A 27,852-nucleotide genomic window follows, 5' to 3' on the forward strand; every position below is an offset into this window, starting at 1 on the left:
TTTAGTTTTAATTTTTGAGCACCATTTGTTTAACAACTAAACAATTTTATTGATTTTCTTTTCTTCATGCATATTTTTTAAATATTATTATATATTTATTTTCATTTTTCGGACTATTTTTTTTTTTATTTTTTTTTAACAATTAAAGTTTTCTTTTCTTCATGCATCTTTTTTAAATTATTATTATTATTTTAATTTGTTGCCACCATTTTTTTTTAACTAAACAGTTGTATTGATTTTCTTTTCTTCATGCATATTTTTTAAATATTATTATATATTTTATTTTTATTTTTTCGGACTACTTTTTTTAAAAAAAAAATTAATAATTAAACAGTTTTATTTTCTTCATATTTTTTAAATTAATATCCTTATTATTTTACTTTTTGCCACCATTTTTTTTAACTAAACAGTTGTATTGATTTTCTTTTCTTCATGCATATTTTTAAATATTATGAATAATAATAATATAATAATATATTTTTGGACTATTTTTTTAAAAACAATTAAACTGTTTTATTTTACTCATGCATATTTTTAAATTATTATTATTTATTTATTTTATTTTTATTTTTTGGTACTATTTATTTTTTTTCTTTTTTAGCACTTAAACAGTTTTTTTTATTTCTCTTCTTTTTCTTTATGCATATTTTTTAAATATAACTTTTTCGATGCGCTTGTATTCTTCACACTATAAGGCTGGCAAAATAAGAAATCTATGCTTCTTTCTCACTTTATTTTCTATCTACAGATCTTAATACTTAATCTTTTTAATATTTTAACCAAGCTAACCTAAAAAAGTGTTTTTGCAGAGTATTACCTTCATTATCTTGAATATTTTTCTGATTGGGCATCCTTGTATTGCACACACATGGTATCGTGCCAAAATGAATTTGGAATTAGGATGGTGTGAGGTTTTATTTGTGCAGCTAATATTCAGTTCCTCTTAAATGCCATTATATATATTTTACCTGTGTTATTTATTATACCAGTCTCTCCGCTGTGTAAGGCTATGTGCACATATTCTATTTGTGCAGCAGAAAAATCTGCTGCAAATACTGATGTGTTGGCAGGAAAAAATGCAGCATAAAATACACGTTTGATGTGTGTTTTTTTTTTTTTGCTACATTTTTCCCATTTATTAGTATGGTCACATGAGCCACAGATGTAGCTCTTTTGGGCTGCTTTGGGGCTTAAAAGGAATTTGTCAGCAGGTTTTGTTATGTAAGCTGAAGAAAACATGCTGCAAGGGTTAAGACACAGAATTCAGGGATGTCTGTCTTGTTAAGGTCCAGTCTGTTGTTTATTTGCTATATTTGTTTAAGCAGCAGGACCCTTCTCATTGCTCAGAGTACAATGTCATGTGCACAGCAGTCCGACACGCCCCCTCCTGTGGAATCTCTATTAAGAGTTTGATGTGGGCGGAGTTAGCTCTCTCAGCTCTGCTACATGACTAAATCTAAAAATTCTGATTGTTTCAGAACGGCTACGACCAGTAATGTAAGTGATACATCATTGGATTCAAGCTCTCTTTGCCTACATCATGCTGCTCTCAGGTGATGTAGCAGAAACCTGCTGACAGGTTCCTTTTAAGAAGAGATGAGACCCAACTCAAGTTGGTCAAAGAAATTTTCCTATGGTCTTTGTGACTTTTCTTCACAATTGTAGCAAACAAGGAAGGATTGAAACTGTCCTGATTATGTTGCCCTTTTTATGGCAAGAGACTAAGGTTATGTTCACACTTCATTTTTTGCTGCATTTTTTTGCATGTTTTTTTCATTGTTTTTTTACAAATAATTTTTTTTTTATGCTTTTTACAGTACCAGTAAAAGCAATAAAATCATGAATAAGACGACCCTTGTTCTCAGACACAAGTAATACTATGCTGCATTATTACTGATTTCTACAATTTTGTGAATAAAAAAAATAAGATTTTATTATCATACCTCGAGGACCGTGCTGGATTATCTTTTTTCAGATGTAGACAAATATCACACCAAAAAACGGAGCAAAAATCGGAGCTTTTTTACTGCCAAGAGATCAAGTTTTGCTGCAGCAAAAAATGCAACGTGTGAACAAAGCCTAAGCTTAGAGGTGTGGTTGACCCTACTGGCCATGGAATTCGGTGAAAATGGCATGAGCAAGGGTTAATTTGCCTATTTATGCTATTTTCTCATCTTTTCTTATGTCTTTGATATTGTTGAGTCGTATGACGTTAGGTTTTGCAGAGTAAATGACATTGTTTCATCCGCTTAAGTCACTTAACACTAGAAGTCCCAGAGAGGGGTCATTTAACATTTCTCCCTTTGGAACCCAGAGACGGGTCGAATGACCTGAAGGATTTTAGCTAACATCCTATAATCACCATCTTCTGTTCTGTAATTAAGGCCATTACTGTCGCACCACAAGAGGTTGTTGTTTTCCATTGAGTTTAGCCATTTAGTTTCTAGTTAGTTCTATTCAGTTTGGACTAAGGGTCATTTGACCCTCTCTCGGGACTTCAGGGGGGAGCTCCAAATTTCTGGGACTTCTAGTGTTAAATAGACGATTCAATAATTTTACCATCTAGTACTGCTTTATGTCTCTTCGGTAAATCAAGCTGCACCATTGTCAGTAGATCTCAGGCCGTAGGTAGAGACTTCTTTACTCATAAATATCGTTTTTATTGAATATTGCTATAGTCTTTTTTTAATTTTATTTTTACATTGCAAAAGAGCATGAATATTGTGGGGAAAACTTTTAAAAGGACTGTAAAGCGCGAGTGCATGAGTATACAAACATTTAATCTGGCTTTAAAAAAAAATAAATAAAAAAATAATAATTTCAATAGTCATATATGAACCATTTATATGTACTTTTATTTGATGTCATATATTTTTTTATAAAAAAATATTACTGTAAGAAAATGTTATTTTGTATTGAGTGGTAATGTATCATTCTTTCTTATGTAGCACTGACACTGTACTCCGCTCTTTACAAAATGAGATACGTCGGTTAAGCAAAGGAAAGCTTCGTCACAAGGGTGAGTACTATGTACCTACCTTTTTAATACATTTTTTTATTTATTTTTTTAAATTATTTAAAAAAAAAAAAAATGTACATGTAATTACAATTTATTCATTGTAGGAATCCTCCCCCCCTCCCAAAAAATCAAACTGGTTTTGTAGTTTGAAAGGATACCGGAGTACAATTGTGTAAAAGTTTTGTGATATTTGGAAAGGTTGCAACTGTTGAATTAGGTTAAAAATGTCTGAATACCCCAAACCACACCTATAATGATGAAAACTAAATAAGCAAAGTTCACTAAAAAAGGTACAAATGAAATGATTGTTAAGGAGATTTTATGTGCTGATTTTCCCCATAGCATTGTTGAAATGGAGCAAGAATGTATGTAATCTGCACACAATGGTGTATAATTGGTGAAGGAAGGTTGAACTAGATGGACCTATGTCTTTTTTCAACCAACGTAACTATGAATGTGTCAATAAAGTTTTGTCAATGCCAAATACTAGGAAGTATCAAAAACAAAGCAGTTCAGTCCGATGATTTCCGAGCACCCGTAGACTTGAATGGGTGCACACTATCCGATTTGTGCTGCCACTCGCAGCATGCTGTAAATTTTTTCTTATGCCAAATTGGTATGAGAAAAAAGCGCTGATCAGCACTGCCCCATAGTATATTTTGTCCGATAGCACTCAGTCCAATGTTATACTGTGGGGCAGTGCCGATCAGCTCTTTTTCCTCATATCGATTTGGCATGAAGAAAAAACTCAAAGCATACTGCGAGGGGCAGCACAAATCAGACGGCGCGCACCTCGCTCACATGAGCGTAGAATTTGGACTATATTTTGTCCGATAGCACTCAGTCCAATGTTATAGTCCAAATTCTACGCTCATGTGAGAGAGGTGCGCACCGTCTGATTTGTGCTGCCCCTCGCAGTATGCTTTGAGTTTTTTCTTCATGCCAAATCGATATGAGGAAAAAGAGCTGATTGGCACTGCCCCATAGTATATCTCTGGAGCATGGGTTATGTGCTAAAACATAGCCCTAGTTTTATGCTCATGTGAGCGAGGTGCGCGCCATCCCATTTGTACTGACCCTCGCCACATGCTGTAAATTTTTTCTCATGCTGAATCAGTAATTCAAGCACTGTCCCATAGTATAACATTGGACTGAATGCTATTGGACAAAACATCGTCCGTGTTATACGCTCATGTAACTGAGGTGCGCGCCATACGATTGTGCTACCACTCGCAGCATGCTGCAAATTTTTTCTCATGTCAAATCAGTATGTTAAAAAAAAGCGCTGATCAGCCCTGCTCCATAGTATATCATTGAGTGAGGTCTATCTGATAAAATATGGTCCGAGTTATATGCTCATGTGAGAGAGGTGCGTGCTGTCCGAGGTGCGCTGCCACTCGCGGGATGCTGTGAATTGTTCTCATGCCAAATCTGTATGAGAAAAAAAAAAGCGCTGATCATCACTGCCCCATGGTATAACAATGGAGTTAGGGCTATCCGATAAAACATTATCGAAAACAATGCTCTTGGGGACATTCTTAATTTGGAAAAAATGCACAAAAGGAATCAAGAATTAAGGCCATAGTACTCTGCATCACCATACAAATTAGTCCTTGCCCAAAAATAAGTAAAAAAAAATCTAAAAAAATTAATGTATAAAAAAACTGCAAAACATTGATCTCAAACGCTGTATCCCCATACAGTATAATGATGATTGATATAACTCATCCATCACAAAAAAGAAAAGGGGTGGGAGAATTATAATAATAATATACATATATATATTTATATATACGTGTGTGTGTGTGTAATAGATTTTATATATATATATATATATATATATATATATATATATATATATATATATATATATATATATATATATATATATATATATATATATATATATATATATGATTGGCTTCTTCTGTCTGTCTGTCTGTCTGCCTGCCTGTGTGTCTTGCTCCAACATGGCGTCATTACTATGACAACCGTCGCCACACCGTGCGCGCTAAAGAGCATGCGACCAACGGCTCAGCTAACGGAACAGCCAGAACTACGGGCCGACAGGACGACATCCGACACTTTTTTCTCCGCACCCACACGGAGCCCCAACTTCTCGGTTAGTGCTGCACCCCTGGGAGCCAACACCGGGAACCCGACACATACCCACCACTCGCCTCCACCCCCCGCACACATTACCCCACTCAGCTCCACCTCCCCCACACTCTGCCCTCCTCATGTATACACTGAACACACACACACACACACACGAATAGTCACATGTCCCCAGCCATGCAGTCCCCAGAACTGACGTCCTCAGCGGCATGGCCCCGCTCGGCACCACCACCCCGCACTCTGCCCCCGCACACATTACCTCGCTCCGCTCCACCCCCCCACACTCAGCCCTCCGCATGTATACACTGAACACACAAACACGCACGCACATACATACACACACACACACACACCTGGATAGTCACCTGTCCCCAGCCATGCTGACACTGACGTCCCCAGCACCATGGCCCCACTCGGCTCCGCCCCACCCGCGCACATGGCTCCCACCCGGCTCCGCCATCGCTGCTCCCGCTGTCTGCCGCCCCCGACTCCTTTCTTTACATACAACTGGCAAAAATTATAATATAACCTACATACACATTCTAGACTACCCGATACGTTAGAATCGGGCCACCTTCTAGTATATAATTATATATATATAATCTCATTTATTTTAATCACTTATATACATAAATAGACATTAATAAATATGCAATAATTATTTACAAATTTCCTTTTTATTTTATCCTACCCGTCTGCATTCCCATACAAGTCTGCAGAGAGTCTATATCGGCATCTTAGCGCCCACCCATGAGGGGAAAAAAATATGTAGTCGTCCATAACCCCACGTAAGACAACGGGGGGTATATATACTTTCCGTAAAAAAAAAATGCTATTCATATAATGGATGGTACTGTATAAATGCGTAAGAATATTAAAATTCCATTTGTCATACTTAGTAAAATATGATGCAGAGACATTTATCCAGAAATCACAATGGATTATTTTAGACAGATTCCTATTACAATTTTCCTGTGTATTCCCTGGTTAAATCCTTAATCCTTCTGCGCCTAAAAAGTCAGGATAGTCTGATGTAAGGATTTCCTTTTTTCTCAGAGAAAAAAAAAATAAAAAAGCAAAAGAAAACAATGTTTTCCCCTTGTCCGTGTGTCTGCGGTGCCTGTAATGGTGATCTGCCCTAAGTCTGTTTATATGCTTACATGTGAAATTCATATCAGCTTGTTTGTTTAATGTCAAGGCAACTGATAGGATAATTGCTCTTCCGTACGCAGGAACGTCATCCTGTACGTTGCATAAATATAATTAGTTTTTGATGCCGTGCTGCTCATGCGTGTGTTTTATCTCTGCCCTGATCCATTTCTGGAAATGCAGAAGTTTCTATCAGGAGCTGAACTTATGCAATGTCATGTCTATGACTAATTATTAAAGAATCTTTTCCAATAATGTTTTACGCATTTTTTCTAAGAAGTAGGTTAAGACAGTCGCGTCTGTACTTTTCTTTGTTTATTTAAAGGTTTCAATGCGTTTTGATATTGATGATCTGTTCCCACAGCGGGTCTTCAATGGATTGTGTGTGGGTTCAACTCTCGACACCCCAGTTTGCTGAATACAAGCGACTGGGTGCTTCTATGAGTGATGTATTCCCTTCAGTTTGCCAGGCACAGCTGATGTACAGACACCTCTGCTAAGAAATGGAAGTGTCCCTAGGGGGATGCAGTCCTTGTGGGATAGCCTGCTATAGGATTTGTGTGGGTGTTGGAAGTTGGAACCCCACTCTAGAAAATGCAAGGTCCCCATGATACGTGTTTCCCCAAAAAATAAGACCCTCTCTTCAATATTTTTTTTTTTTTTAGCCCCCAAAAATCCGCTAGGACGTATCTTTGAGGTTGGGCTTATTCTTGGGGAAACAAGGTTGGGGGAAATTTTACTCCCCAAAAAATGCAGATTTCCCCATTTACCTCCCCTTCCCCCCAAAGAATCATACTTCCCAGATTTTGGGCGTCTGCGTCGCTCCCAGATCCTTCAGTGATCTTCCGTGGGCGCTCCCCGCAGGTATGCTCCACACACGGTCCTTCCCTGCTTCTGGCTGACACACACACACACACACAGATCAGATTGCACATACAAACACTTCAGATCGCGCGCACACACACTCAACACAGCGGCAATAACAATTGTTTTCGGCTGGTAGACAATCCTAGGACGCAGTGCAGAGGAATGCATAGAGGACCTGTGGTGGAAAACATCGATGCGTTCCACCGCTGGGTCCTCCATGCATTCTACCACAGGTCCTTGCACTCCACTGCACTGTGTCCCCGGATTCTCTGCCAGCCGGATATGTGGCGCCCTGGACTAGCCAGGTCGTCACAGGTACTACAACACATGACCCCCCACCCCGAGATGGGCACATCAGCCAGACACAAAATCCTTGTTGCCTCCCTCCAGGGGCTGATGTCCACACCAGGTGGGATGGAGCCAGGCGGTTGGCCCTACCCACTGAGGAGTTCACAGTCCTGGAGGCGGGAGAAGGAAGTCAGATCAGTTAGGAAAGTGAAGGAGTGAAGTAGTAGTGGAGGAGAAAACTGACCGTGTCCGGGTGTGTGGCCCGGGCACCAAGAGCAAGGTTGGCAGACGGTGGTGGCCATCTGCAAGAGAGGCAAATCAACGCGGAACCGTAGGACCGGGGACGGTACCGCCGGGAGCGAAGTGAAGCCAGCACACACAGGCAGGGCCTGTGGACCCCGACCAGGCTTGGAGTCGCCATTAGAGGTCAAATCCGTCAGTGACCGGAACCCCAGGGGTTTCCTAACAGCCAAGACCCGATTGAAGGCAACCGTCCGACCAATAGAAGGAAATACAGCTACCGCCACAGCTAGAGTTTCAAGGGCCAGAGCCTGTGGGCAAAAGGGCTCCTCCAGCACATACATACGCTGGGGAGCAGGTTACCGGTCGGAATCCATCGGGACCGAACATACACAAAGGTACAGGGAAAGGCAGCCACCATCAACTGTCCGGGAGAAGTCACAGCAGCCGGCTGCGGGACCCGTCCATCCAGCCGTTTGGTTTACCAGAGACTTTGCGTACATTTGTGGCTGAGTGAGTACAACCGTGCCATTCGGCACCACGCTGAGCAGTCCAGGCGACCCTGCACCTTGCCAACCCTGCCTCCCTGTCACCTCACCAAGCCCCGGGACCACCAACCCCTACCCACAGAGGGGGAAAACAACACCCCAGCTGCTCCCTACCATCGCTCCCGGGATCCCCGTCACCAGCAGCGGTGGTGCCCAACCTCACCACAACCCGTGGGTGGCGTCACGGACCAAATCCCCAAACTAAACAACCCCCCTTTCACTCACGGGCGAGGAGCGCCGCTCGAGTCCCCAGATCCGGCCCACCGCTCGAGCCACCGAGCAGCCATCGCAGCAGCGCCGGACCCGAGCGTTGGCGAGCGCAGCGCAGCGGCGTCCTTCCCCCGCCCGCGACAGATACAATCTTTATCACAGGATGTGGTGAGTTTGTGTGTGTGATCTGATGTGTGATTGTGTGTGCGATCTGATCGGTGTGGGTGTGAGTTCCACTGCTCCCATTCGGCATCTGGTGGGTATGATTGTGGGGTCTTCTGTCTTCTTTTTTTTCTCTTTTGGGGGTGTCCGCTGGCTATAATGAAGTGTCCTGCAAAAGTTTTAACTTGTTTAGCTGCATGCACACTTCATTATTGAACCACAACCAGGGCTTATTCTTGGGGTAGGGCTTATGTTTAAACCTTACTCTGAAAATGCTGAAAATTCCTGCTAGAGCTTATTTTCGGGGTAGGCCTTATTTTCAGGGAATCTCTTTAGTTTCCCAGGTATATTGGAGCAAGTCAAGAGAAGAGCAGCCAAGAAGGTAGAAGGTCTGCAAGCCATGTCATATAGTGACCGGCTAAAAGAACTAGGAATGTTTAGATTGCAAAAGAGAAGGCTGAGAGGAGACTTAATAGCGGTCTACAAATATCTGAAAGGTAGTCACAGTGCAGAGGGAACTACCCTATTCTCATTAGCACAAGGAAGTACAAGAAGCAATTGGATGAAAATTAAAGGAAAGAGAGACAGATTAGACATTAAGAAAAACTTTCGGACAGTGAGGGCAGTCAGAGAATGGAACAGGCGACCACAGGAGGTGGTGAGCTTTCCATCAATGGAGATCTTCAAGTGGAAGCTGGATAAACGTATAGCTAGGATTATTTAGGAAAACCTGCACTCGCAGGGGGTTGGACCCTTGAGGTTCCTTCCAAATCTATCATTCTACGATAGCAAAGTTTGGATATTTACCTGAAAGGACAGAGGAAATCAGCTGCAGTGCCAGGTACAACCACTACCAAATGTTCAGCGCTATGCCTAGTAAACATTGTAGTGGATATGATTGGAGGGTCACAGTTCCAAACAAAATATGTTATATGGCAGGAGTGCCCCAACTCCTTCAGTCAACAGATTGGCGAGTATTAGCCCTCACCATTTTGAAATTGATAGCCTATCCTAAGAATAAGTCATCAGTATCCAACTCTCAGATTTTTCCCAAAAGTACCTATAGATAAATTCAGAGTGGAGGCTTCGTACTACTACCTAACCATAAGGTGCAGACATTACGGCGCACCTGAGCCCTGGAGCCTAGGAGAGCTCAAAGTTCTCTCTGCCACATATAAGAAGTCAAGTACTATAAATTTTGTGCAATATGGGGGGCCCAGGAGTTTAATTTCTCTTATTTATTTTTGTTTTATTCACTTGTATAGTGGCATTATTTCCACAACGCTTTACAGACATGATGATCACTGTCCCCATTGGGGCTCACAATCTATATTCTCTATCAGCTAGTCTTTGGAGTGTGGCAGGAAACCGGCGAACTTGCGGAAACACACAAAACACTGGGAGAACATACAAACTCCTTGCAGATGTTGTCCTTCTGCAAGCACAGTGGTTAGTATTGTAGTGGTTTGTTAATGTTGTAGAGTCCATAGATAGCAACATAATGTAAAAGGGTTTTCTGATGCAAAAGATCCACCACCATATATCCTACTAAGAAATTCCAATGTAATAGAAATGGGTTTGCCCAATTAAAGAGAACCAACCTCTAGGATCTTCCTATATAAACTAAAGCCAGTGCTATACTAGTGCTATCAGGCTGATTCTATACATACCTTTAGTTGTGAGATCGGATGTATACTTTCTGAAATACAGGCAAGTAAAGTTTGTGAAATGCGCTGTTATTTGATTGATAGCAGCTACAGAATATCTAATAGGAGAGCTGGGGTTTGCTAGTTATCCCACCCCTGTCTGCCTGCCTTTCCTTCCTCAGCCCTATCCTTCTTCCATTCATCTTCTCCTTGTAATAACAGAGACAGGGGGAGGAAGGACAGCCAGCAGACAGGAGCGGGAATAATTAGCAAGACCCAACCCACCTTTTAGATATTCTGTAGCTGCTATCAATGAAGTGACCGTGCATTGCATAAACTTTACGTGCTTATATTTCAGAAAATATACATCCGAGCTCACAACTAAAGGTATGTATAGAATCAGCATGATAGCGCCAGTATAGAACTGGCTTTAGTTTATATAGGAAAATCCTGGTGGTTGGTCCTCTTTAAGGACTCCTAGATTTATTATCCACAATGTCTAGGAGAGTCTTGAACTCTGGAGGACTTGTCACGTCCATGTATTTCATAGACTGTCTATTAATATGACAAATTATATGTAACGCCCCTTTGCCCCTGGTGTGGTGCTGAAGATGATCCCATTACAGATGATCGTTGGGGATCCCAAAAGTGGGACATACTGTGATCAGCTTATGGTCAATAGACACACACAAAAAAATATATTTATTTTGTCCACTGTCGAAAATCATTTAAATATTCACGTGAAGAATAAAGAATTTCAAGTTTTGTAGAAAATAAGAATCTGTAGTTTAGTATACTTATAAAAGACTAACTTGAGACTGCTGTAAACGTCATATGATCTGGGCTAAATCTTTAAATCTATGACCAACCTAAAATTGTCAGTTGACCCCAATTAAGGAGGTTTTCCAAGACTGTGTCATTAAAGTTTATTGAAGACGGCACAGAACATGCTTAGGTTTTTGCAGTATATTAAAAGTGCAGATCCAACTCATAGAAGGGAATATTTATGATGGGTAATTGCACCTACGGTTCATGACCTGTGGATAACATGTCAGCAGAACTCTTCAGCATTTAGCGGGGAGATATGATTAATACAACATGTCACGTTGCCTTGCACCCAGAGTCTTTATTATGGGATGCAATATAAAATACCTTTATGGTACTGCCAATTATTTACAGAGGCCCTTCGCGAAAGAATAGTCTTCTGTGTGAAATTGTATTATACATTTTCACATTTTTAATTTTACCAATCCAATGGCACACAACATCCTTGCCGAGAAATATAGCGGCCCACCCACCAAATCGCCATATTGTGGGTGAGCCGCTATATTTTGCTACTTTAGCATGTACTCCATTTTTTATTTTTTATTTCAGGGAATAATTTTTCTGGCACTTCATTGCCATCTGCTTTTCATGTATACCTAAGGGCACTTTACACGCTGCGATATCGCTATCGATATCGCTAGCGAGCATACCCGCCGCTGTCGGTTGTGCGTCACGGGCAAATCGCTACCCGTGGCGCACAACATCGCTTACACCCATCACACGGACTAACCTTCCCTGCGACGTCGCTGTGGCCGGTGAACCGCCTCCTCTCTAAGGGGGCTGTTCGTGCGGCGTCACAGCGACATCACACGGCAGCCGTCCAATAGAAGCGGAGGGGCGGAGATGAGCAAGCAGAATATCCCGCCCACCTCCTTCTTTCCACATTGCCGGTATACGCAGGTAAGGAGATGTTCGTTGTTCCTGCAGTGTCACACGTAGTGATGTGTGATGCTGTAGGAACGATGAACAACCAGCGGCATGCACCACCAACGATATTATGAAAAGGAGCGACGTGTCAACGATCAACCATTTTTGACGTTTTTGCGATCATTGATCGTCGCTCCTAGCTGTCACACGCTGTGATGTCGCTAACAACGTCGGATGTGCGTCACAAACACCGTGACCCCGACGATATATCGTTAGCGATGTCTCAGCGTATAAAGCACCCTTTAATTCTGAGCTGCCAATTGTTACCTGTTTTCATGTTCACTGGATGAAAATATTAAGTCTACTTTATCATCAGTCATTTTTTCCATGTGGGTTTTCTTGTTGGTTCACCAAGTAATATATACACATATATTTTTAAATTCCGCTTCATAACAATATTTTATTTATTGCCATTATTTTGGTAATATTGTTTTTTTTTTTTTTTCCTTTTCTTATAAAAGTAGTCAAGATGTTTGATAAAAACATATTAAAAATTTCCCTACAGTGTAATAGAAGAATAGAACTCGAGCATTTTTCCATAAGATCTTCTGGAAAAATGCTCCGGTTCTCCAAAGTCTTCCATTATACTCTATGAAGGCGTCGAGCTGTCCGAGGGTCAAAATGCTTGACCCGAGCACCTAAGCATGGTACTGCCCGCTCATCACTTATTCCGAGTACCGAAGCATGGTAGTGCTCACTCATCAGTAATTATGAGTACCAAGCACGTGAGCATGGTAGTTCCCGCTCATCACTAGTTACGAGTACTCAACCCCTGACTATGGTAGTGCCCGCTCATCAATAGTTACGAGTACTGAGCACCCGAGCATGGTAGTGCTTGCTCATCACTAGTTACGAGTACCAAGCACCCGAGCATGGTAGTGCCCGCTCATCACTAGTTACGAGTACCAAGCACCCGAGCATGGTAGTGCCCGCTCATCACTAGTTACGAGTACCGAGCACCCGAGCATGGTAGTGCTCACTCATCACTAGTTACGAGTACCAAGCACCCGAGCATGGTAGTGCTCACTCATCACTAGTTACGACTACAGAGCTCCTAAGCAATGCTAGTGCTTGCTCATCATTAGCTCTGAGTACCGAGCACCTGAACATGATAGTGCCCGCTCATCACTGTTTAGCACATTTCTGGATTGAAATAGTGGTTATCTCTTTTCTAGGCCAATTCACTGCAATACCTTCACCAGCTCTTATACTATTCTTCTAATAAAGCACATTTGCCTAATAACCTTTCAGCGATTGGAACTGTACTTTTATACACAATGCCAACCTAGTTCATGAAGCAGTAACCGGCAGCAGCAGATTTGGCCCATAGTAGATGTCATTTTTACATGCTTCTACCCTCAGTTCTTCAAATTAACACAATATCCCTAGTTTTGTTTTATGAGGTTGAATATCTTACAGCCTAAATGGACCTGCCTAATATACTTTAAGCAATTCCATATATTAACTCGCTCTAGCCCTAGTTTGAGCTTAACTTTTTTTTTATTTTCCTTATATTCCGCTTTTGATAGAAGGACAATCATCTCGAAGTGGGTTAAATTCTGGTGATACCAGAAGAAAATGAAACATCTGGAAACCATTTCCTATTTTTCTGTTTCCTTCAGTTCAGGGGTCTTGAACTCCAGTCCTTAAGGGTTGTAAACTGTCCAGGATATAAGGCTATCCTTTCTTGACAGTGTGCGTCAATCACAATGAATGAACCTCTCACCGACCCACCTGTAAAAATAACCTTCGAGGGGACAGTATTGTCGGTTTATGGGTTTAATTTATTTCCCTGTAATAAACTAAACAATTGCACTCCTTTTCTTTGCCTTCATCTATAAATGGGACTGTGTACTGCCAAATGATTATCACGTTACAAGGGAAATGAGACATTTTCCACAAATGGCCGCAATGACTTTTGTGACATTCATTTTGTAGGATTATTATTTATTATTATTATTATTATTATTACAAATAATAATTATAATAATACAATTATTATTATTATTATTATTATTATTATTATCATCATTATATTTTTTTTTTATTTATTTTTTGTGTGTGTAAATGTATTTGTTCTTTTTATTATAAAGAAAACCTGGGTCTAATGGGGAAACGTTACTCTACTTTTAATGTTCATCCAATATCAGTCATTATTTTTGTTTCATATTTTCGGTCGAAATCTCCACGATGATAGAGAGCCTCTTTTGATTTTTTTTTAAATATATTAGAATATTATTAATAATATCGAATGCTAAAAAACCTTACATATCCTCATGCGCGTGAGTGTATATAATGGATCCATGTTTTATATTCCTTATGCATCCCTTTATGCTTCAGTTTTTCATAAGGAACCCATGAGAAAATAGTAAGTTCCATCACAAGAGACAGAGGACCCCAAAACTCTACTTCTTTTGAGAATATTATGCCGCTCAGGCGCACTATACAGTATCGTGGGTTACCTAAGACTATGTAGTGTAGAATTGTCGGACTACGACTGTCTTCTTGCATTCTCCCTGCACATTTTTCCCTTGAGCACATTGCCAAATAATTATTGGACAGCTTAAGGAGAACCTGTCAGGTGCAATATGCACCCGGAACCACGAGCAGTTCTGGGTGCATATCTCTAATCCCTGCCTAACTGTTCCAGCCGATAGTAGCATAGATAAAGAGATCTATAGGAAAAGTATTTCTAAAGATCCTTTATCATATGCTAATGAGTGCAGGGAGTAGTCATAATGGCGTTATTTCCCCTGACTAGTCAACCCTCTTCTGGGTGCATATTGCACCTGACAGATTAATTTTAATCCAACATCGGCTATCAGTCTCTACACTTTTTGAAAACAGATAAACACTTGAAGAAGTCTGGATGCAGCCAAAACGCGTTGTGTTTTTAACAAAATATTTTTTATATATTTTTTTTAATTTAATTTTTACTTTTATCTTGTTTACATTACCTTTTTATCCCTTCGGGAGTGCCCTTTGTCTGATTTTTTTTTTTTTTTTTTTCCTCTGAAAACTGACCATCTAATGGAACCACCTATAGTGTCACCTTCAGCGATACCTTAATGATACGCTGTGCCAAAACATATGGTGAAAATCTCTGATATAATTACCTTGTAGGTTAAATGCCCCTTTAACTGACAGCTATTGCTTCTGACCTTCCCATACACATGTACACTCTCTTTGGATGAGCGTGAATGAGGTCTGGATGGGAAATGCATAGTAAACTACTGTCACTCTGAAGGCAGCTGGTCAATCCTAGGAACAATGACATTTTTGGAATTTGTAGGCCATTTTCTGATGTAGTGTAAATACTGCATTTTTTTTTTCCCCTCTGCATTTTTTTCTGTCCATAAAATCTTGCTTTGTTTTAACCATACAAGCAAAATGGATGGGATATTTTTTTTTTTTTTTTTTTTTAAAACTCCTTCCTATGTACATTTAAAGACGCCCTGATTTTTTTTTTTTTTGGCTGAATTTTTTTCTCTTTTTCAGCTTGTGAGTGTGGACCACTACGCCACTGGCCAGACTTACCCTAGAGGGGTATGACTAAGTGACTATTTGGTATTCACTAGAGCCTCAGGTGACCATAGGCTGTGCTGCTAGTAGACACCGAGTACTACCCACAGGGCAGTCCTGGACCTATAGCAGCTGACCGACGAGTCAAGGCAGGAGTACAAGGTACAGAGAGAGCAGGCAGCGCTATGGTCAAACAGTCTGTGATCAGGGCAAGCAGCACAAGGTCAGAATACAGAACCGAGGTCAGGAGTGGAGAGATCAGACAAAAACGAGGGAACAAGCCATGTCAAAGATTGGAGAGGCGATACAGCAAATACTTAGACTAGACAGAGGAAGTACTATGAACCAAGTTCAGGCACCATAGGGAGGGAAAAGCTGCTTGATATTTCACTTGTAAGATTGGTCAGGGAAGCTAAACACTGCAGGACACAGCATGGTTAAATCTCTGCAGAATCTGGCCTTACCTTCCTATAGCCAGGTGGAGACAGCAGGAGAGTGAAGAAGGACTAGAAGGGCTGCAAACTGGCTACAGCATGCAGGCTTGAGGCCACGTGGTGAGTAGACTGGTCTTGCATGCGCATTACCAGTGTGACTAACTGCTAAGGGGAGCCAGAAAAAAAAAAGTTTTTATTTGCAGAATCAAAGCTATTCTGTACTAAAAAAAAAAAAAGAAAACATTAAAAAAATGCTTAAAGTTGTGCATTAAACACTCATAAAATAAAGGAGAAATAACTTTAATAAATGCAATGATCAGAAAGGATAGATATTGTGTATTTTGCTGTGGACACCTGTAAATATACTGTATTGCATCTGAAAAAACTGGGCATTTGCGTTAGGTGTGAACACAACCTTACTTTTCTCTGCCATAGGACAGTCGAATGTTGGTCAAACATTCTGGTCAATAGATGGTTCCCGTAAACCCTTTTCTAATGTAAATGGCTATATTAACTGACAGAAATTAGGAAGAAGTCTGGGCATCTTTGTTCTAAGTATAATAGGTGTTACTGTTCTGGTACTGTCATATGATGACTGATGGTTTTTAGAAAGAAATGTCGACTCTGGTGGTCTGCTCTTCCCTTTAACCATTTATACAGCTGGAATTGGTCCTGCAGGTCTATGTATTATCTAATTACCTGTAGTTCCTGCCCTGGCTGCTTTGCTGTACACCTTCAGATGTATTTCATGTCTCTCATGCATCTGTTCTGACATCTGGCTAATGGTCCCCGAGCCCCGGCAGAGGCATTATACAAATGGTCATGGCGAGCACTGGTAGAAAATATATGACCGGTTATTCACTAAATGCATATTGGTACATTTAGCTTTAATCTCCTGATTTTTCCACATTATGATAAAAAAAATAATGAATTTATTTGCATAATATACTTTACCATTAAAAGCAATATGATTTTTGTTTTGTGGGGGAGGGGAATAAGAAGCTTAAAGGGTTATTCACATCTCAATAATCCTATCCCCGTATGTAGTAGGCATTATAATAATAATAATAATAATAATAATGATAGCAAATACCTCCAATTAGAAATGTAGTCTAGTTCTCCTGATATAGCTATGTACAGTGTATTACAAAAGTGAGTACACCCCTCACATTTTTGTAAATAGTTTATTATATCTTTTCCTGGGACAACACTGAAGATCTGACCCTGTGATACAATGTACAGTGTCAGTCTGCAGCTTGTATAACAGTGTAAATTCGGTGTCCTCTAAATATCTCAACACAACCATTAATGTCTAAACCACTGGCAACAAAAGTTGTGAAAATGGCCAAATTGTTCACTGAGTGTCACTATTTTGTGTGGTCACCATTATTTTCAAGCAATGCCGTAACTCTATTAGGCATGGAGGTCACTAGAGCTTTACAGGAGCCGCTGGAATCCTCATCCATCCTCCATGATGACATCATGGAGGTGGTGGATGCTAGAGACCTTGTGCTCGTCCATCTTCCATTTGAAGAGGCTCACTAGATGCTCAATAGGGTTTAAGTGCAAACACATGCTTGGCCAGTCCACCACATTTACCAGTGCTGGACTGGCATTGGGTCGTCTTTGAGGTGTGCTGGGGTCATTACCATGTTGGAATAGGAAAAGATCATGCCCTTCTTCAATATGTCACAGTACATGTTGGCATTCATGGATCCCTCAATGAACTGTAGCTCCCCACAGCCGGCAGCTCTCATGCAGGCCCAAACCATGACACTCCCTCCACATACTGGACTATAGGGAGGACACACTTGTTTTTGTACTCCTCACATGGTTGCTGCCAGACACGCTTGACACCATCTGAACCAAATAAGTTTATCTTGGTCTCATCAGACCACATGCCATAGTTCCAGTAATCCATAACCTTCGTCTGCTTCTCTTCAGCAAACTGTTTGCCTGACTTTATTGTGCATTATCTTTAGAAGAGGCTTCCTTCTAGGACGACAGCCAAGCAGACCAATTTGATGCAATGTGTGCCAATGGTCTTAGCATTGACAGGCTGACCCCCCCCACCCCTGTAACCTCTGCAGCAATGGTGGTAGCACTCATACGTATATTTTGAAAAGACAACCTCTGGATTTGACACTGAGCAGGAGCACTCAGCTTCTTTGGTCGACCATGGAGAGGCCTGTTCTGAGCAGAACCTGTCTTGTTAAACCCCTGTATGGTCTTGGCCACCGTGCTACAGCTCATTCTAGGCTAGGCCATCTTTACCAAGAGCAATAATTCTTTTTCAGATCCTCTGAGAATTCTTTGACATAAAGTACCATTTTGAACTTCTAGTGACCAGTATGAGAAAGTGTGTGAGACCAAACTTACCACACCTGCTCCCCATTCATTGAAGAAAAACAAAAAGCCAGCACTAAAAATTCCAAACTGTACTTATTATAAAAAATTTTGAGTGCTGGCTTTTTGTTTTTCCCCATTCATGCCTGAGACCTTTTTAAAACTAATGAATACATGACACAAGTGAGGGTAAATGGCTAATTGGGCACAATTTGGTCACTTTCACTTAAAAGTATACTCACTTGTTAGCGATTTAGACATTAATGGCTGTGTGTTGAGTTGTTTAGAGGGTGCACCAAACTTACACTGTTATACAAGCTGCACACTGACTACTTAATATTACATCAAAGTGTCATATCTTCAATGTTGTCCCACGAAAAGATATATAATACATTTTTTACAAATTTTTCCCAAAAATGTGAGAGGTGTACTTACTTTTGTGATATACTGGATCCTATCTCATGTGCAGGGCATTGCAGCTTAGGTATCCATGGTTACAACCACTCATAGTTAGCTGCTCATGGTTGTAACCATGGATGCCTAAGCTGCAATGCCCTGCACATGAGGTAAGAGACATGGCTATATCAGGAGAACTATGCTACATTTCTAATTGGAGGAATTTGCTAATAATTGTATTATTATTATTATTATTATTATTATTATTATTATTATTTATTACACCTACTACATATTGGGATAGGATCTTGGACATGACCCCTTTAAATAAATTTTAGCCCCTCCTTGCCACCACCATTATGCCGTTCTTCATGGCTCTATGGCTCTTGGGCTGAGGAGTGGGGGCGGAGGTTAGACATGTTTGAAATTTTTCAAAGCCCCCATAGAAATTAATTGAAAGATTTCCTATGCACACCCATCTCTTCATTCCTTCAACACATGTTTATGCGAGTTAATTAGATAGATTTACTGTAGGTCGATTTTCCTATAAATGTCTCCAAAGAGACAACTTTAATCGTGCTGACTGTTGCTGTGTATCGGTCCTTCCAAATTTATAATTCAGGAAGCGAAAAGAAACAAAATTGTGTTTGGAAAAGATTATTTCAGTTGAGAATTAGGCAATTCTTTAATTACTGGCATGAAATTCTGGAAAATTCCCCAACCCTTTTTGATGATTACATAAGAACTTCCATCCTGATAAGCCTTGGAAAAAATTATATAGTATGAGTGCTGTTAGCTGTTCCAGTACTCAAGCTAACTAGTATGTTAATCTTGGTGGCCAAAAATCAGGACTGGTTGTGTAAAATTTCAGTGACTAATGGTTATATGAATTAAGGGGTCGGCATGTCCATGTATTGGAACGTAAAGGATTTAAGGACCTCCTGGTGGACACCACTCATGACTTACCTGGCCAAGTGTGCCTTTAGACTAGGACTACTTTTAAATCAGCAATACACACTAGATAAAAAGTTGGTTGGTTGAATCCCTGAAATGATCAAAAAGATTTGAGGGACCCTGGTAGAGTGCTCACGCTGGTAATCTACCATTCAGAGTTCTACAATCGTCTCTAAACTGTCTGACTGCAGTTTGTAACATCATGTCTGCTCTCTATCTGAAACTTAAATTTCCAAAACTGAACTTTTACTCCTCCCTCCATCTACTAACCTTCCTCAACCCGACATCTCCCTCTCGGTGTGTGGCACCACGATAACTCCTAGGCAGCAGGCCCGCTGTCTGGGTGTTATAGTCGACACTGATCTCTCCTTCATCTCCTATATACAATCTCTTGCCCACTCCTGCCGCTTGCACCTCAAGAACATCTCTTCTGACAATGGAAATGACAAAAACACTCACTGATCCATTCCCGCCTTGACTACCGTCATTCTCTATTAATTGGTCTCCCCGTAACTAGACTCTTTCCTCCACAGTCCATCCTTAATGCAGCAGGCAGGGTCACCTGTCTGGCTAACCGTTACTCGAACACGTCCGCTCTGTTCCAGTCATTGCACTGGCTGCTCATATATCACAGGATACAATTCAAATTGCTTATTGTCACTCACAAAGCTCTCCACAGTGCGGCACCCCCCTACATCTCTACCCTCATCTCTGTCTATCATGCTATCCATTCTCTACGCTACGCTACGCTTTGACTAACATCCACACTTATCCGAACCTCACACTCCCGGAACCAAGACTTCTCCCAAGGTACACTAATCCTCTGGAATGCTCTACCCCAAGAAGCTAGGACGAATCACAACTTATTCTGCTTCAAGCGCTCCCTAAAACACATCTTTTTAGGGCGGCCTATCACTCTCCCTAACCGAATTAAATTCACATAGTCCCTCCACGACATCTCAGAACATTACTCTCCATCAAACTCCACCGCATCCAAATGCATCTCAAAGTTTTGGCCAACTGGTAAAGGCAGCCATTATCTATCCCCTATTTCCTTGAGATGGCTGGATTGTCATTGTATATAAGCACCTGTACCTTGTCACCCCCACCTCACCCCATTGTAGAGTGTAAGCTCTCATGAGCAGGGCTGTCTTTTTTGCTCTAATTATTGTATTTTCTATAACTGTTACTTGTTTGTATATGAACCTCCTGAATTGTAAAGCGCTGCGGAATATGTTGGCGCTATAGAAATAAAGATTTATTATTATTATTATTATTATTATATGGAATCCTTGGTGTTTTTTTTGTAGACGTGGCATATGCATGACGGTGCTCTGGTGTCCTAATCACAGACAGGGGTATTAACTGGAAAGAGGAGGTTTGCAAGGCTCTAGACTTTTGGCCATGGAGTACCTGCAGGAGTCCTATAAATATTTTTGATCATCTCTTGAATAACTATTAAATGAACAATTGTCTGGTGAAAGAATAATAGGTCAACACAGCCTTATAAATTTTACATCATATTGGCCTTTACCGTCATGGTCATACATAGTCAATGAGAAGTTACAATACTTATGATAAGTTAGTCTCCTTGGAAAGCTTTTTCAATAGACTGGCAGTTATTGGGAAAAAAATGTAAACATGGCCGACTTCTTTTGAGATTATGACAGCCTGTTACTGGTCAGCAAAATAAGCGTTGGATGCTAACTTCTGCAAGATGCTTTTGTTGAAGTCATCACTACTATGTATGGTTTCCTTTATTTTATTGTTAGATTGTTATCTAGATCATTAAAAAACATATAAGGACTTAAAGGTATTGTCTCAAGTAAGCAACTCCTTTTACAAATGAACCAGTCCAGCCATGAGCTTGGTTCGTCTTCAGGGTGTTTCTGCCAGCAGGACGTTTCCACCACAATGTCCACTGCAGGTTATAATACATTCCCACAACTGTATTACATGTTCTAGTCCTGCCCCCTTTTTTTTTCCTTTTGTCGGCCAACACGAATCCAAGAATATCAAGGTCCTTTGTACACCTCTGTGGAAATCGTGAGACTCAGAGCATGTCCTATTCCAATCTGATTTTGAGGATCTGGTAGGACATACTCAATGAGTCTTTGTACTCTTCGAGAAAAATTTGCGAGCACGCCAACACTTCACATGGCTACTTGGACAACCCTTTCTTAATCACTATATATTTCCACTTGTAAAAAAATAACTGCTATACTCACCTCTAGTACAAGTGCCATGTCGGCGCCTGCTCTCCCGGGGATTGTGTAACATTGTTTTGCCATGTTAGCTCTTCAGCTAGTCAGTAGTTGCTTCACTCTTGCCTCCTTTGGACTTTACTGGCATCCAGGGGAAGTCAGAAAACAGCTCTCACTTCTGTGTTTCGTTTAAAGGAAGTGTGGAGAGAAGTGGTCACTGATTGGCTGTAAGGCTCGTGTGACAAAATAATGTCAAGTAAGCCCTGGGAGAGCAGGCACTGACATTGATGGAATGGCTCCGGCATCGGAGGAGAGTGGTGGCTGTAATTATTTCACATGGAAAATATAGTGATTGAGCACTGGATGTGGTGTTACATGCTGCTTTTTTGCTATGTAGACTAGATGAGTCCTTCAAAAGTAGAGCAGTCATTTTTGAACTGCCTCTTTTTTCTGGCACATTACGAGGATCCCAAGTTGTCCACCTCCTCTATTATATCTAATTGTATTAATAGGATATCTGAAAAGAGTTTGACTTATTAAGATGAGTCTTTAATTAGGCCAACGTTCTAGCTTTTCTGTCTCTTCGAGACTCCTTTATTGTCAAGCTTCCTACGGCACATATTGTGAATATTTTTATAATCTGTTTGCTGTGAGCAGATCAGACAAAAAGAAGTAAAATATTTGTGCGTACAACATATGTTGTTAGATTTTCAGCATTTTTCCTAATCAGTTCTATTAGCCTCTTACTTCTCTGTTTAGCTGTAATCGAGGCCCGGGAAACTTCTTCCAAATGTTTCCTTCACCATCTAAATATGCAACATCCCTGTTTAAAATACGGCGGATAACTGTCTGATAATGGTTTAGAAATCCATATAATAGCGTTCTAATGTCCATTAAAGTCAATCTATAAATAATGGATCTAGTTTTGTATTTAATTCTCACAGTGTGATGAGAATCTTCCCTGATTGCCTTTAAACATAATGAGCGCTTTTCTTAAACTTTTACTTAATTATGTAAGATGTGAAAAGCATTTTGGTGATATATTCACTTTTTTTGGTGATGTAAATGATGTAACTTAAAGCAAAGCTAAGGGAAGAAGTATTTAGAAGCAAAATGAAGGTTAAGGGTGCACAGAAGGGCGGGTGCTGCCAACACCCACATACATCTTAAATAATGCACACTCAGCACTTCTCCCGAAGACACGATGTCTAGGTCACTACAATCATATTAAAATAAATTAGCACTTCGGTGTTGATGAGGAATTAAAGATAAAATCAGTGCTTAAAATAAAAAAAATAGGAATGTAATGGTTGGCCCTGAAATCTGTTCTTCTGTTCCTACAGCCCTTTCATCCTCTGAAAGGGAACGTGTCCTCAGAAAACAATTGTTTAAATTAGGTTTTTATGTGTATGGTATATTTTAAAATTGATAGTTTTTTTTTTTAATATGTAAAATTTGAAATTCTTGCAATTTTCACCCCAGCCATTAAGCTTAATACTAGAATACTTCATGTTAGCATCACAAAAGTCTATGCAGCACAGTTGAGAAACGTTTAGATCTTGCCTAATGCACAGTACATATATTTTTCGGGTCGTGTTCAGATCACTTGTGATTTAGAGATGAGTGAACCCAAACTGTAAAGTTTGGGGTTGATACTGAGCATGGATTCTTAAAATAACCTCAGTTTGAGTGCTTTAGATATGCTAACCACTCCATCGAACGTCAGGGTGCTCGGGTACACTCGGTGCTCGGTCCAGTGCAAGCTGATTGCAGTTGCTGAATGGCTTTCCCCAGAAGTGCTCTGTTTATGGCTGGCTATATGTGGGTGGAGAGCTGAAATGCTCAGTCATTGACTTTTAGTGAGGTTTGGGCCCCAGGATCAAATTCAGTTTATGTCCAGATTCCAAACAGAACTTTATCTAAAGTCCGGGTAAACCTGATGAGCCTGAATTTCCACGGGTACACTCGTCTCTAGTTGTGATTTCTTAGAGTACATGCTAAGCAAACCCATGACGCACATTTTCTAAATGGAGATCAGAGGACTTCTTTGTCCTCACCAGCCCGTTACACCTAGGTGTACTAGAAAAAAGTGTGGTAGATTCCAAACAGTAAAAAATAAACATACAATGGGACTCTATGGTTGAAGTTTCCAACCATGAGTCTATGGTGAAGGAGATGTTCCTGGCCTCAACAAACAAACCATTTGTATTATGTTTTTCTCACCGTAAACTCAAAGTTCATACATAAAATGGAGGGCAGCAGCAATATAGGAACAGGGTCTTAAATCCCCATTTATATTATACTAAAATCAAAAGAACCCACCAATTTCAGCTCTACCGGCTGACCGTTTATTGGGGGGCTTCTGTCTTTTTTAAAAAGAAAGACCAACCATGTTGTATTTCAATGCCGTTCCCATAGATAAGCACTGTTAGATGTATCCGGCAGACACTTATTTCCACTCTACCAATTGAAAAAGCATGGGGGGGAATAGCTGACCATCAAACAAGGTCATTCATCTGCTGTAAGATGTATGGGCACTTTTTAATCAAAACAAGAGAAGAAAAAAAGAAAAAAGACCTCAAATTTCTTAGTGTTGTAGTTTCCAGGTCAGAAAGAATTTGGAAATGGTGATGGACAAAGAGGACTAGAAGATCCACCTGTTTTCCTGAGGAAGAAGTGAGGATCACTTTGAAACAAGTTGAGATAAACCACCTTTCATCTACAACCAGTGTATTGACTATTTAATCGTACTAGCAGTATAGAGATAACCACATCATTCTTCTGGCTCCGTTTTTGGAGCCTGAGTTTTTGACTCATATTAATTACCAAAAGTAGGGTTTGTAGATGGCAAGCATCTCATTGCCACTTTTATTCTGCCAGGAGATGTACCTATGTATGACTATCGCAAAATGATTTACAAGGAGAATCTCATTTCCAAATGGATTGATTACATTATACATGTCCACACAGGGACTTCCTAAGCAATATGAGTTCCTTACATAATCTAGAGCTGTAGGTTCCATGGAGTGAACCACCCATCGGTGATGTTTGATATGCCCTAATAAAACATGGTTAACTTCAGTATGCAATCCTTTTAAAGTATCATCCAACTCACGGACCACTGCCGGGATATTGTAGGATTATATTGTGAAAGTGAGACTTGGCACTCAGATTGCTGAACAAAAGCTGTGATTTTTATTTTATTTTTTTAAATCCTCACAAAGCGGTCTTCCTATCAGCGTCTATGAAACTAAGCCACAAGTGAACTCCAGCATGCACATTGATCAAGATCCAAGGTATCAGGACCGAAACGTCTCTGCTCTGTTCATTTTGTAAGGATTTCAAAATAAAAAATCAAAGCTTGTGTTCAGCAATCTGAGTGCCAAGTCTCTTTCATATCATACCAAGGGATTGGATCCTTCTTGGACTCCACAACAGAAGTGCCGTGGTCATTCTCCATTGTAGTATTATAGACTGGAGGGATAGTTGGCTCTGATATAATATGTCTATCCGGCAGCGTGGCATTACAGCCCCATTCTCCTTCTTTACAAAACACTATGTTTGAGCATAGCCACAGAATGTTTTCCATAAGCATTTTTTCCCTTTGTTTAAAGAGGAATGATATATTATGTAACCCTAATGGAGAAGAGACGCTAATGCTTGGCGATCCATCTTTTAATGATTGGATTCCCGCCTTGCAGACCCCATGAATATATCTGATTATCACAGAAGTGGTTATCTGTTCTGACTCTGTAAAGGGGTTCATCAACCTAGATAACCTTGTTTTAGACAAGCACCACCATGGATATGAATGCTTTAACCTCTAGTCAATATGTGTTTGCGACCAACAAAAGCCAGATATATCGTTATACCGCACTGGCTCTTCACAGCGAATGATGGTCCTCCATGACCTCTACATGGTCTAATAGGGCATGTGGACAGGTAGAAGTTCTAATGGGACAAAGTAAAACATTACATTGTCCTAGACAACGTTTTCATTCCTCTATGTAAGATAGTCTGATCCATCTACTATTGTTTGACCTTAGTGGTCTAAAGCCCTTTCCTGTATTCATTGGAATTCCCTTAAAGATTCAATATCAGACAGCTTTATGGCTTCCATACCTTGGCACTGCTTGACAGTTTTGGCAAGCTAGTTTCATATTGTTGTGTATGACTGGGATTGTTTTTCCTAATCCTTGTCTCAACCGATGTGTCTCACAGATTGTCTGTCTTCAGCACTCCTAGTGGAATTCAAGGTTTTGCTGAAAACATGCAGAAGTTACTGCCGAAACTAATGAGCATCGAACTCTCACAGCATTTATGCAGAATGTTTATGTGCCTGGTGATATCAACTTTACATTTACAGTTGGTTTTAGTGCCTTGATACTTTTGGAGAAAATGTTTTTATTGTGTCAGAGTTTACATTCTGCTATAACGAGTTTTTATCAAATGTTAGAATTTCTTGCATCGTATACTGTGAGTAGGAGACCATGAGCTTTTATTTCAATTTATTTTCCTTACATGAACAATTCCTATCTTGTCTTCTTAGTGATAAGTGTTTTATGCTAAAACAAAAATTGCACAAAAGATATCAATTCCCAAAATCAACGGTCAAAGAAAGAAGTCCCTAATGGGATGCCTAAGTCTGGAGTATGGACTTAATATAATGGAGATGCACTCTGGCTCCTATTGTCCACTCTTCCTCCCCCCCCCATAAGTCAAAATTGAGAACTGCTTTGTCCCTTGTTCTGATAAATTAATTAGATACTCGGATTGTCTGGAAAAATCAGCTGTTTCATCTCAGATTTCAATTAAAATCCTAAAAAATTATGTAACCTAAATCTTTCTACAAAAAGATAGCTGTGTTCCCTACATGGCATGTGGAAAAAGGTGCTCTGGTCAGATGAGAACAAAGTATAACTTTAAGTGCTAAATGCAAAGTGCTATGTGTGGTGGAAAACAGAAGGGTGCTTTACACGCTGCGACATCGCTAGCGATTGCTAGCGAAGTCGCGAGCGATAGCACCCGCCCCCGCCGTTTGTGCGATATGTGGTGATCGCAGCCGTAGCGAACAAGATAGCTACGGCAGCGTCACATGCACATACTTGTTCAGCGACGTCGCTGTTGCTGCCGAACAATCCCTCCTTCAATGGGGAGGTGCGTTCGGCGTCACAGCGGCGTCACAAAACAGCTGCCCAATAGAAGAGGAGGGGAGGAGATGAGCGGCCGGAACATGCCGCCCAGCTCCTTCCTTCCTCCTTTCCGGTGGACGCAGGTAGGATGATGTTCGTAGTTCCTGCAGTCTCACACACAGCGATGTGTGGTGCCGCAGGAACGACGAACAACCAGCGGTATGCACCACCAACGATATTGTGAAAAGGAGAGACGTCTCAATGATCAACGATTTTTGACGTTTTTGTGATCGTTGATTGTCGCTCTTTTTAGTCACACACAACGATATCGCTAACTGCGCCGGATGTGCGTCATGAACACCGTGACCCCGACGATATATCGTTAGCGATATTGTTGTGTGTAAAGTACCCTTAACACTGCAGATCACCCTGAAAATGGCATCCCCACCGTCACACATGGTGGAGACAGAATCCTGCTGTGGGGAGGCTTTTCTTCAGCAGGGGCAGGGAAGCTGGTCATAGTTGATGGGAAGATGGATGGAGCAAATTACAGGGCAATTCTGGAGGAAAACCTGTTAGAGGCTGCAATAGACCCAAGACTGTGGTGTAGGTTCACCTTCCAGCAGGACAATGACCCTAAACATGCTGACAGAGCTAAAATGGATGGTTTATGAAACCATATTCATATGCTTGAATGGCCCAGTAACAGTCCAGACATAAAACCTATTGAGAATCTGTAGCAATATTGGAAAATTGCTGTTCACAGACATCTCCAACTAATCACACTGAGCTATTTTGCAAAAATTTCAGCACCAGATGTACAGAGATAGTAGAGATGAGCAAACCCAAGGTTCATTCACCTTTA

General features: G+C 40.6%; 1 protein-coding gene across 2 annotated transcripts in view; it reads left to right on the forward strand.

Moving 5' to 3' along the window:
- Positions 1–27,852, forward strand: part of TRPS1 (transcriptional repressor GATA binding 1) — a 387,031-nt gene that overhangs the window by 35,558 nt on the left and 323,621 nt on the right. For both annotated transcript variants that reach the window (XM_075352932.1, XM_075352933.1), the window contains exon 2: positions 2,949–3,019. The gene's annotated coding sequence lies outside the window, so the exon portion shown is untranslated. The remainder of the gene's footprint in view (positions 1–2,948; positions 3,020–27,852) is intronic.

The sequence above is a fragment of the Anomaloglossus baeobatrachus genome, chromosome 6 (genome assembly GCF_048569485.1).
Source record: "Anomaloglossus baeobatrachus isolate aAnoBae1 chromosome 6, aAnoBae1.hap1, whole genome shotgun sequence".
NCBI lineage: Eukaryota > Metazoa > Chordata > Amphibia > Anura > Aromobatidae > Anomaloglossus > Anomaloglossus baeobatrachus.